Source organism: Mauremys mutica, unplaced genomic scaffold, assembly GCF_020497125.1.
Source record: "Mauremys mutica isolate MM-2020 ecotype Southern unplaced genomic scaffold, ASM2049712v1 001101F_np12_obj, whole genome shotgun sequence".
In the NCBI taxonomy this organism is placed as follows: Eukaryota; Metazoa; Chordata; order Testudines; family Geoemydidae; genus Mauremys; species Mauremys mutica.
The window spans coordinates 22,723-32,882 of record NW_025423118.1 but is presented as its reverse complement, the minus strand read 5'-3'; the positions used below and the strand labels follow the sequence as shown (position 1 = coordinate 32,882).

The 10,160-nt window shown below is 43.8% G+C and overlaps 1 pseudogene; it reads left to right on the top strand.

The window, feature by feature from the left end:
* Positions 1-314: 314 nt before the first annotated feature.
* LOC123357838 lies at positions 315-524 on the top strand (annotated as a pseudogene).
* The last annotated feature ends 9,636 nt before the right edge of the window (positions 525-10,160 follow it).

The window sequence follows — 10,160 nt, the reverse complement described above, 5'->3', positions numbered from 1 at the left end:
TGCTGTAAGAGTTAAAACAGTGAGAGATTGTTAGTCACATGTCAGTGGGTGGGTTTATGCAAATTAGGCATGCACAGGGAAACCAGCAAGAGGAAGGAGGCTGAAAGATTCCTCTGTCTTTGAACAGAATTGTGTGTTAAGGGCTCTTGCTTTGAATTCTTCCAGTGGAGTCATTTCGGGAAAGTGATCATCACTTCGAGTTACCTAGTTATCAAAGACTCGTGAATGGTGTTTGGTGCGTGTCTTGGAGCTCCTCGTGCTGAAGTAGAAAGCAGTGGGGGAAGAGTGGATGCCTAACATCCGATTCTCCCAGCATTGCTTCTCCGCTCCTTGGCATCAAAAAGCATAGTGTCTGTTTCTGGCTAAGAAGAGAAACATTATCTAAAGTTGTATCTGATAGGTCCTTTATTTGAGGACTGTATATTAAATTGATTTTTGAAACAAGGGGATGGAATAAGAGCTTGCTCTATCCATCCCATGCATTGACCTGGTATTGCAGTGTTTCCAGGACCAGTACCTCTCCTTCTGGGGAGAATTGTTTGGTTAAAAAGGTAGAAAAAGTTTCACTCTAAAAATGCTGACTTGAGAAGATTTTTCTGAAAGTAGCTGAAAAATCAGGTATTTTTAGCACTTTGGTTTTTTTTATGACAACATATTGTTAAAAAATTTAGGGGGTGTTTTCTGAGTTTACACATGTGAGTTTGTCTTGCTGGAGGATTGTTTTAAAAGCTGGGTTTCTTCTGTTTGTTATGACTCTTTTCAACAATATGAGGGATGAATGCTTTTTGGACTGAGGGTCTGTTTGGGAGATGGTTGGTTGGGGGGGTTTGTGTGTGGGGGGGACACACAGATTGGTAATATTTGAGGTCACATGTATATCAATAACTGCATGAGTTACACAGACTTCTCCCCACCCAGCCTACATTCCATGTATCTTGACTGAGCCTGTCCTGCATGGGACAGAAACATTCAAATCTAGGGCTGTCAATTAATCACAGTTAATTTACGCAATTAACTTTAGAAAAATCATAATTAATCTGTTTTAATCACACTGTTAATAGAATACCAATTGAAATTTATTATATTTTGTTTTTCTACATATTCAAATATATTTATTTCAATTACAACGTAGAATACGAAGTGTACAGTGCTCACTATATATAGTTTTATTGCAAATATTTACACTGTAAAATATAAAGTACTGTAGTGCAATCTCTTTATCATTAAAGTGCAACTTGCATATGTAGATTTTGTTCTTGTTGTTGCAGAAGTGCACTCAAAAAGAAGACAATGTAAAACTTTAGAGTCCAGTCAGTCCTACTTCTTGTTCAGCCAATCGCTAAGACAAACAAGTTTGTTTACATTTACTGGAGATAATGCTGCCCGTGTCTTATATACGTCACCTAAAAGTGAGAACAGGCTCTCTCATGGCACTTTTGTAGCCAGCGTTGCAAGGTATTAACGTGTCAGATATGCTAACATCCATATGCCTTCATACTTCAACCACCATTCCAGAGGACATGCTTCCATGCTGATAACGCTTGTTAAAAAAATAATGCATTAATTTGTGACTGAAGACCTTGATGAAGAACTGTATGTCTCCTGCTCCATGGTTTTATCTGCATTCTGCCGTATATTTCGTTTTATGGCAGTCTTGGGTGATGACCCAGCACATGTTGTTCACTTTAAGAACACTTTCACTGCAAATTTGACAAAACGCAAAGAAGGTATAATGTGAGATTTCTAGAGGTAGCTACAGCGCTCAACCCAAAGTTTAAGAATCTGAAGCGCCTTCCAAAATCCAAGAGGGACGAGGTGTGAAACATGTTGTCAGAAGTCCTTAAAGAGCAACATGCTGATGCAGACACTACAGAACCTGAACCACTAGACAGGAAAATCAATCTTCGGTGGGTGGTGTCAAAGTTAGACTCAGGACTCACAGTTTGTCAGACCACTCTGTTTTATTAGCACAGCGCTCTGCTAATGACACCCAGATAATGTGAGCACCATGCAAGACACAAACTATCTTATTTATACAGATAAAAGGGTGAGAACTTAACAAGATAACAAAGGAAGCAGAATCAGATAAGTTTACCTGGGCTAGGCATGCATATCTTATTTCCTTACTAACTATCACCCATCTTCTGTTAATGTTTTGCCATTAGCACCATTGTTTATGCCTAATGTTTCTTTTCCTGGCACCTGTATTTCAACATTTCTTATTTCTGCTTAAAGGTACATAAAACATTTCTTTAATCCATTCTTATTTTTACAATATAATTCATTCTACTTTCACAATCCCTCCTTTTGGTCAAGCTCACGCCATGACCAAAATTTTACTGGGTTCCACATATTAACCGTTCTTTATCTTTGTTCATCAGCAATATTCAAAATTATCATATTAGCACTCTGTTCTGGGGCAGTCACCTGAGTGGCATGCCTTACGCAATTTTGGGTACAACAGGAGACTAACTGAAAACATACAAAAAATATTAGGATTCCAAACAGGATAGTCAGGGCTCCCTGAAACAACCAGTTTCCTATGCCAGAGAAATTGAACAGGTTACTTAGCCACTTCCATAAAGAACTCGGCTCTTCATGGGGAAGATATGCGATTTTGTTCTAAGTGGCTAGCGTGATCTATTACCTCATTGGTATTGTCAGGTATAAACACACAACATTGTTTTCCAATGAGAGCACAGGTCCCTCCTTTGGCCGCCAGCACTATGCACAATGCCTGACGGTTTTGGAGGCCACCTGTCGGATTGCCCCTGTTTCTTTGGCCAGGGCTCTTAAACTTTCTCCAGTTTTATTTGCCATTATTTTAACTACTTCTTTTAACCTCAGGAGCCTTTTTTTTTTTTTTTTTTGCCTGGTGTATTACTCCCCCAAGTGGGTTAAAGGAACTGCCAATAGTTTCTTCCCAGGTGCCATTACTGTTCCATATTGTGTTAAACGGACAAGGTCCTCCAGTGAGGTCTGGGGAATTGAGTGGGATAGCCAGGACAGGAACATCAGTTTGAGAGTGGGCTGGGATGTGGCTGCAGACCCAGCATTTAGAAATATTAAGGGTCTGAGCTATCCACACTTGCTGCTGGATAAAAGAATTGTCATTGTGGACTCCCCAGACCTTCAGACACCAACAGCCGAGGAACAGGCACCACATGTTGGAGGCAGGGCCCTTCTGGTTCTGACAACCTCAACTGAGGGAACTGTAGTCACAGTTTTATGTCCACCAGGCAGCAGGCGCTAGGCTCACTACTGCTTTTTCTTGGGCCTTGCTTTAGGTAGTCGTCTGCTTCTGGCAACCCTTACGAGAACGTAGATTGTAAGGTATTGCAGGCTGTTCCTCTACGTCATCTTCTGGAATCAAAATTGACTCTGCGTGGTCCTGAGGTGATGATTGGTTCGCTGGGGGTGGTGCATTCTTACACGGCAAAGCATGTATTCATGCTGCGGATGCCAGACAGTTTAACAGCCGTCTGGGTAGTAAGCAGTGCCTGATGATTCTTCCATACTCTAAGTCTTTTTGCTTCTTTCCTTGACTCTGGCTATAACAATGGCCTTCACACCTTATCTTTTCCTGATGCATTCATTCCTCATTCACACAAACAGATTGAGAATACAAACAGTAGTATTTTATATTGAGCAAAAAGGCATTGCAAATTAAACCTTGCTAAGTTTTACAATTAACCAAGACAATTTACATTGAGACCCAGGCCTTCAATGTTTCTCTAATTTACTTAACATAGACACAATAGAGTATCCTGTCTCTTACTACCTAAATCTTAAAACAAAGAGTTAGAGAGGGCCCAATTTGTAATGCATATGGGAAAACAGAATCTTATAGTCCCAGAGGGTCATTTCTTTCTGCTATTCAAAAAGGATGGCTAGAAGGATGAAATCAAATTATACATTATAAAGTCCAGCTCCTACATATCCCCCTTTTGACACTAAGATTATCAATCGCCAGTGTCACTTCTTATGTAGTAAAATACTGGGAGGTGATTTGGGCCTGTGGCTCTAGCTTTGCATACATTTGTTTTATGCACCAGCATATTTTAAACATTTCAATTAAACACATACAATTTAAAACCAAAAACAATTAGGGGTAGTAACATTAGTATGCCAGTAGTTGTGGGAGACCATCCAGATAATATGAATGGTTCTGTTTCCCACATTGTTTTGTTTGTTTGTTTTTAGGAACTATGTTACCTTTTTACCTTTTTAAACAGATAATTGGTAACTGTTTGCCATTTAATGCCAAGACTGATAGAGAACTCAGCTAAATCAGTGCTTACAGTAAGCTGAGACTTTTTGGTTGTGGCAAATAGTAAGTGTGATTATTGGTAAACACAGTACTTACATTACATGTACATTTGTCTACTGGTGGGTTGCTAACACTTTTATCCTTTTAAAACACTTCTTTCCAAGAATTAACACACACATTGCCCGTTATACAATACTTTGGCCTAATTATTAATTGTATCCCACATACAGGATCCTAGTGAGATGCCTTTACTACAGGGCTTTGGAGCAACAGGCATGGATAAGCATACCCACTTTTGAGGAGTCCACTTGGTACAACCTCTAGTGTCCAATAGTTTCCCTTCCTCCCCAGCCCACTGGCTTGAGGTCTGAGGTAGCCAGAAGGATCCCAGGTGCAATCTGTGGAGTGGGCTAACTTTCCATCTCTTTGCTTCCAGAGCCTGTTGGTGTGCAATTTTAACAATTTCTTCACTTAACAAATTTTGTCTTACCGTACTGGAGACATACTGCATCCAGTTATATTGATAGGTATTAAACAATTATTTTTTTTTCTTTGCTTTAACAGATGTATTAAAACCTTAATATTTTCTGATATTACCCAAAACATCTTATGTTCTAAATATCTGCATTTTAGTACATTCCATAGCTATTGCAGTATGTTGTGTTTTTTTTAACTTATTTGTTTTTGTAATAGGTTGTTCTGTAGCTGGTATTAGCTTTTTCTGATTTCCTGAAAGACAAAAATAACATTTTTCTACCCCTTTCAGGGTGGCATTGATTGTCGCTTAAAAGATTCCTTTCTTTTACAAATACCCTTGCTGATTGCAGGCAAAACAGAGGAATTACACCCATATTTTCCTGTGGGTGTGGTGTTTTTTTTTTTTTTTTTTTTTTTTTTTTTTAGGCAGGCCAGGTTTTAATGGTTTCTACTTTTTAAGGGTTATGGGGAAATTATTCCACTGTTGAGGTATACCACCTCATGAATTTAATAACTAAAGTTTTTCTTCTTATATAGCAGACCAAGTTTGTAATGTTTTTCCTGCTGTGTTAAGCTTTAAGTTTATTCACAGGTAATAGCTGAGAAGCATCATTACCATATTACCTTAAAGGATTTTTCCAAAAATCATACACACTATACGTTGTTACAGGGGTACTTACTAACATTAAATTTATTTCAATGTTTAATATTAACAATAACATTTAGCATCAAATCTCTTAAAGGGATCTTGTTATACCATGTCTTTTATTTAGGCAATTTCTTTTGTGCTGGCAGTTTTCACCTTCCTTTATCAGTTAGGTAATTTGCATCAACACAGGCTTGGCTTTTGGATTCAAAGCCATCAGCAGAGCTCAGAGACTCTGGGTACGTCTACACTACGGGACTATTCCGAATTTGCATAAACCGGTTTTGTGAAACAGATTTTATAAAATCGAGTGCGCGCGGCCACACTAAACACATTAAATCGGTGGTGTGCATCCATGGTCCGAGGCTAGCGTCGATTTCTGGAGCGTTGCACTGTGGGTAGCTATCCCGTAGCTATCCCATAGTTCCCGCAGCCTCCCCCGACCCTTGGCATTTCCGGGTTGAGATCCCAGTGCCTGATGGGGCAAAAATCATTTTCGCGGGTGGTTCTGGGTACAGCCTCACCCCTCCCTCCCTCCCTGACAGCGGCAGACAACCGTTTCGCGCCTTTTTTGCTTGGTGAACCGTGCAGACGCCATAGCACAGCAAGCATGGACCCTGCTCAGCTCCATACCGCAATCGTGGATGTTTTAAACACCTCGCGCACTCTCGTGCAGTATATGCTGAACCAGGACCTTCGAACCGAGGCGAGTAAGAGGCGGATATGGCAGCGCGGCGATGACAGTGATGAGGACGTGGACACAGAATTATCTCAAACCGCGGGCCCCAGCGCTTTGGAGATCCTGATGGTAATGGGGCAGATTCTATCCATTGAACGCCGATTTTGGGCCCGGGAAACAAGCACTGACTGGTGGGACCGCATTGTGTTGCAGGTGTGGGACGATTCCCAGTGGCTGCGAAACTTTCGCATGCGTAAGGGCACTTTCATGGAACTTTGTGACTTGCTTGCCCCTGCCCTGAAACGCCATAATACCAAGATGAGAGCAGCCCTCACAGTAGAGAAGCGAGTGGCGATAGCCCTGTGGAAGCTTGCAACGCCAGACAGCTACCGGTCAGTCGGGAATCAATTTGGAGTTGGAAAATCTACTGTGGGGGCTGCTGTGATGCAAGTAGCCAAAGCAATCACTAAGCTGCTGCTACGAAAGGTTGTGACTCTGGGAAACGTGCAGGCCATAGTGGATGGCTTTGCTGCAATGGGATTCCCTAACTGTGGGGGGGGCGATAGATGGAACCCATATCCCTATCTTGGCACCGCAGCACCAGGGCACCCAGTACGTAAACCGGAAGGGGTACTTTTCAATGGTGCTGCAAGCACTGGTGGATCACAAGGGACGTTTCACAAACATCCACGCGGGATGGCCAGGGAGGGTTCATGACGCTCGCGTATTCAGAAGCACTACTCTGTTTAAACGGCTGCAGCAAGGGACTTACTTCCCAGACCAGAAAATAACAGTTGGGGATGTTGAAATGCCTGTCGTTATCCTGGGGGACCCAGCCTACCCCTTGATGCCATGGCTCATGAAGCCATACACAGGCAGCCTGGACAGTGGTCAGGATCTGTTCAATTACAGGCTGAGCAAGTGCAGAATGGTGGTGGAATGTGCATTTGGCCGTTTAAAGGCGCGCTGGCGCACATTACTGACTCGCTCAGACCTCAGCCAAACCAATGTCCCCTATGTTATTGCTGCTTGCTGTATTCTCCACAATCTCTGTGAGAGTAAGGGGGAGACCTTTATGGCGGGGTGGGAGGCTGAGGCAAATCACCTGGCCGCTGATTACGCGCAGCCAGACACCAGGGAGATTAGAAGAGCACACCAGGAAGCGGTGCGCATCAGAGAAGCTTTGAAAACGAGCTTCATCAATGGCCAGGGTACAGTGTGACTGCTGTGTTTGTTGATGAACACCCAACCCCCTTGATTGACTCAGTCCCTGTAAGCAACTCCCCCTCCCCCTTCGAGTACAGCTTACTTATGCAAATAAAGTCACTCTCATTTAAAAAGCATGAATTCTTTATTGATTCATTATAAAAAGAGGGAGAGAAGTAAGGGTGTGCTTTGGGAGGAGGAAAGGAGGGATGGAGAAGGCCATTAAAAAAAAATTCAGAGTAACGGCATCCTTCTGGTTGGGCTGTCCACGGGGGTGGAGTGGGCGGGTGCACGGAGCCTCCCCCCACGCGTTCTTACACGTCTGGGTGAGGAGGCTAAGGAACATGGTGAGGGGGGAGGGTGGTTATACAGGGGCTGCAGCGGCACTCTGTGATCCTGCTGCCGTTCCTGAAGCTCCACAAGACGCCGGAGCATGTCAGTTTGATCACGCAGCAGCCCCAGAGTTGCATCCCGCCACCGCTGATCTTCCTGCCGCCACCGCTGATTTTCCTGCCGGTCTTCCTGCCGCCACCTCTCATCTCGGTTGTCCCTCCTGTCCTCACGTTCATCCCTCCTGTCCTCACGTTCACTGGCCTCTTTCCTGTAATTTGAAACCACGTCCTTCCACTCATTCAGATGAGCTCTTTCATTGCGTGTAACTTCCATAATATCCGAGAACATCTCATCTCGCGTCTTCTTTTTCCTCCGCCTTATCTGTGCTAGCCTTTGGGATGGAGGAGGGACGCTTGAAAAATTTGCAGCTGCATGAGGGAGATAAATATTTAGAAAGATACATTTTACAGAACAATGGTTATACTCTTTCACAGTGAAAAGCACTATTCACCTTACATAGCACATGTGATTTCCCTACAAGGTCGCATTTTTCATCTTAATAGTGACTGCTTGCATCTCTGGGGTTACAGATCTCAGACACAGGTCCAGGCATCAGGATTCAGCTTGCATGCGGCCATGGTAAGCCACTGTCTCAGTGATTTACCCCTCCCACCCCCAACGCATGGCTAATACCACGCTAGCTCCCTGCTAATCAACAACCTTCCCCCTCCCCCCCACCCACTGCTTGTCCGGTAGCTTGGGGAAGATCGCCTCGCCGGTGACCAAACAGAAAAGATCATCGGCATTTCACTCCTCCCCTCCCCCCGCTTCGCTACGTGCAGGAAAGTGTTTTTTTTAAGCTGCTGCATTCCACGAACCCAGTAGAAAAATGGCCACCCCCCTTACTTAAATTCCTGATTTTTAACCAGGTTATCCTGAACGATATCACTTTGCTGAGGATAACAGAACAAGATAAAGAGCGGATGCTTCTTGAATGCCAGCAGTCACCGGGACCATACGCCGCTATGCTTTGCCACGCAACGATACCTGATTACTTGCTACATGCATGGCATGGTAAAGTGTCCTACCATGGTGGGCGGAACAAGGATGCCTTGCCCAGAAACCTTCTGCAAAGGCTTCTGGAGTACCTACAGGAGCGCTTCATCGAGATGTCCCTGGAGGATTTCCTCTCAATCCCCGGACATGTTAACAAACTTTTCTAAGTAACTATACTGTCTGCGAATGCATCCCAAGTCCTCTGGGCAAATCAATCATTAAAAAAGGCTTGCTTAAAAAACACTGTTTGCTATTTGCAAAGGTACACTCACCAGAGCTCCCTTCCAGGGCGTCATTCTCTGGAATAGTTGCTTGTGAGGGCTGGGAGCAGGGTAATTCCGTCAGGGTGATAAAAAGCTCCTGGCTGCTGGGGTTCAAGGAGTGCTGTGTGCTCTCTGCGAGGTCTTCCTCTTCTTCTTCCTCTTCATCTTCCCCGTCTGCATAATCCTCAGACATGGCAGAGATTACAACCCCCAACTCGGAATCCACGGTCAGGGGTGGGGTACTTGTGGTGCAGCCCCCTAAAATTCCATGCAGCTCATCATAGAAGCGGCATGTTTTTTGACCTGCCCCGGACCTTCCGTTTGCTTCTTTGGTTTTCTGGTAGGCTTGTCTGAGCTCCTTAACTTTCACTCTGCACTGCACGGAGTCCCTGCTGTGGCCTTTAGCCGTCATAGCCTTAGAAATTCTTTCAAATACTTTTTCATTTCGTCTTTTGGAACGCAGTTCTGTTAGCACTGAATCCTCTCCCCATATAGCGATCAGATCCATTACCTCCCGAGCGGTCCATGCTGGGGCTCTTTTTCGATTCTCAGGAGACAGCATTGTTAACTGTGCTGATGAGCTGTGCGTGGTCACCTGTGATGATGAGCTCTCCACGCTGTCGAAGCAGGAAATGAATTTCAAAAGTTCGCGGGGCTTTTCCTGTCTACCTGGCCAGTGCATCCGAGTTGAGAATGCTGTCCAGAGCGGTCAGTGGTGCACTGTGGGATAGCTCCCGGAGGCCAATACCGTCGATTGCGGCCACACTAACCCTATTCCGATATGTTAATACCGATATTAGCGCTACTCCTCTCGTCAGGCAGGAGTACAGAAACCGATTTAAAGAGCCATTAAAATCGATATAAGGTGCCTCCTAGTGTGGACGGTTGTGGCGTTAAATCGGTTTTACGCTCCTAAAACCGGTTTAAACGCGTAGTGTAGACCAGGCTTCTGTCTTAAAAGGGACACAATCAACTTCCACCAGAGTTTTGATTTCTTTCCACTTTCAACTCCTGCTTACAAAACACACAGAGATCTGAAAAAGAAAACAGTCTATTGCGGCTCTTTTTGGAGCCCTAATAGGATTTTAATTCAGTAGCATATTTCATTTGTATTTCTTTTACCCCTTTTTACAATATACACTGCACATGTCCTAGGGAAAAAGCACATTTCTTCTATACTACAACTTTTTTTTTTTAAACATTAGCCATATCAATTTTACATACGATGTA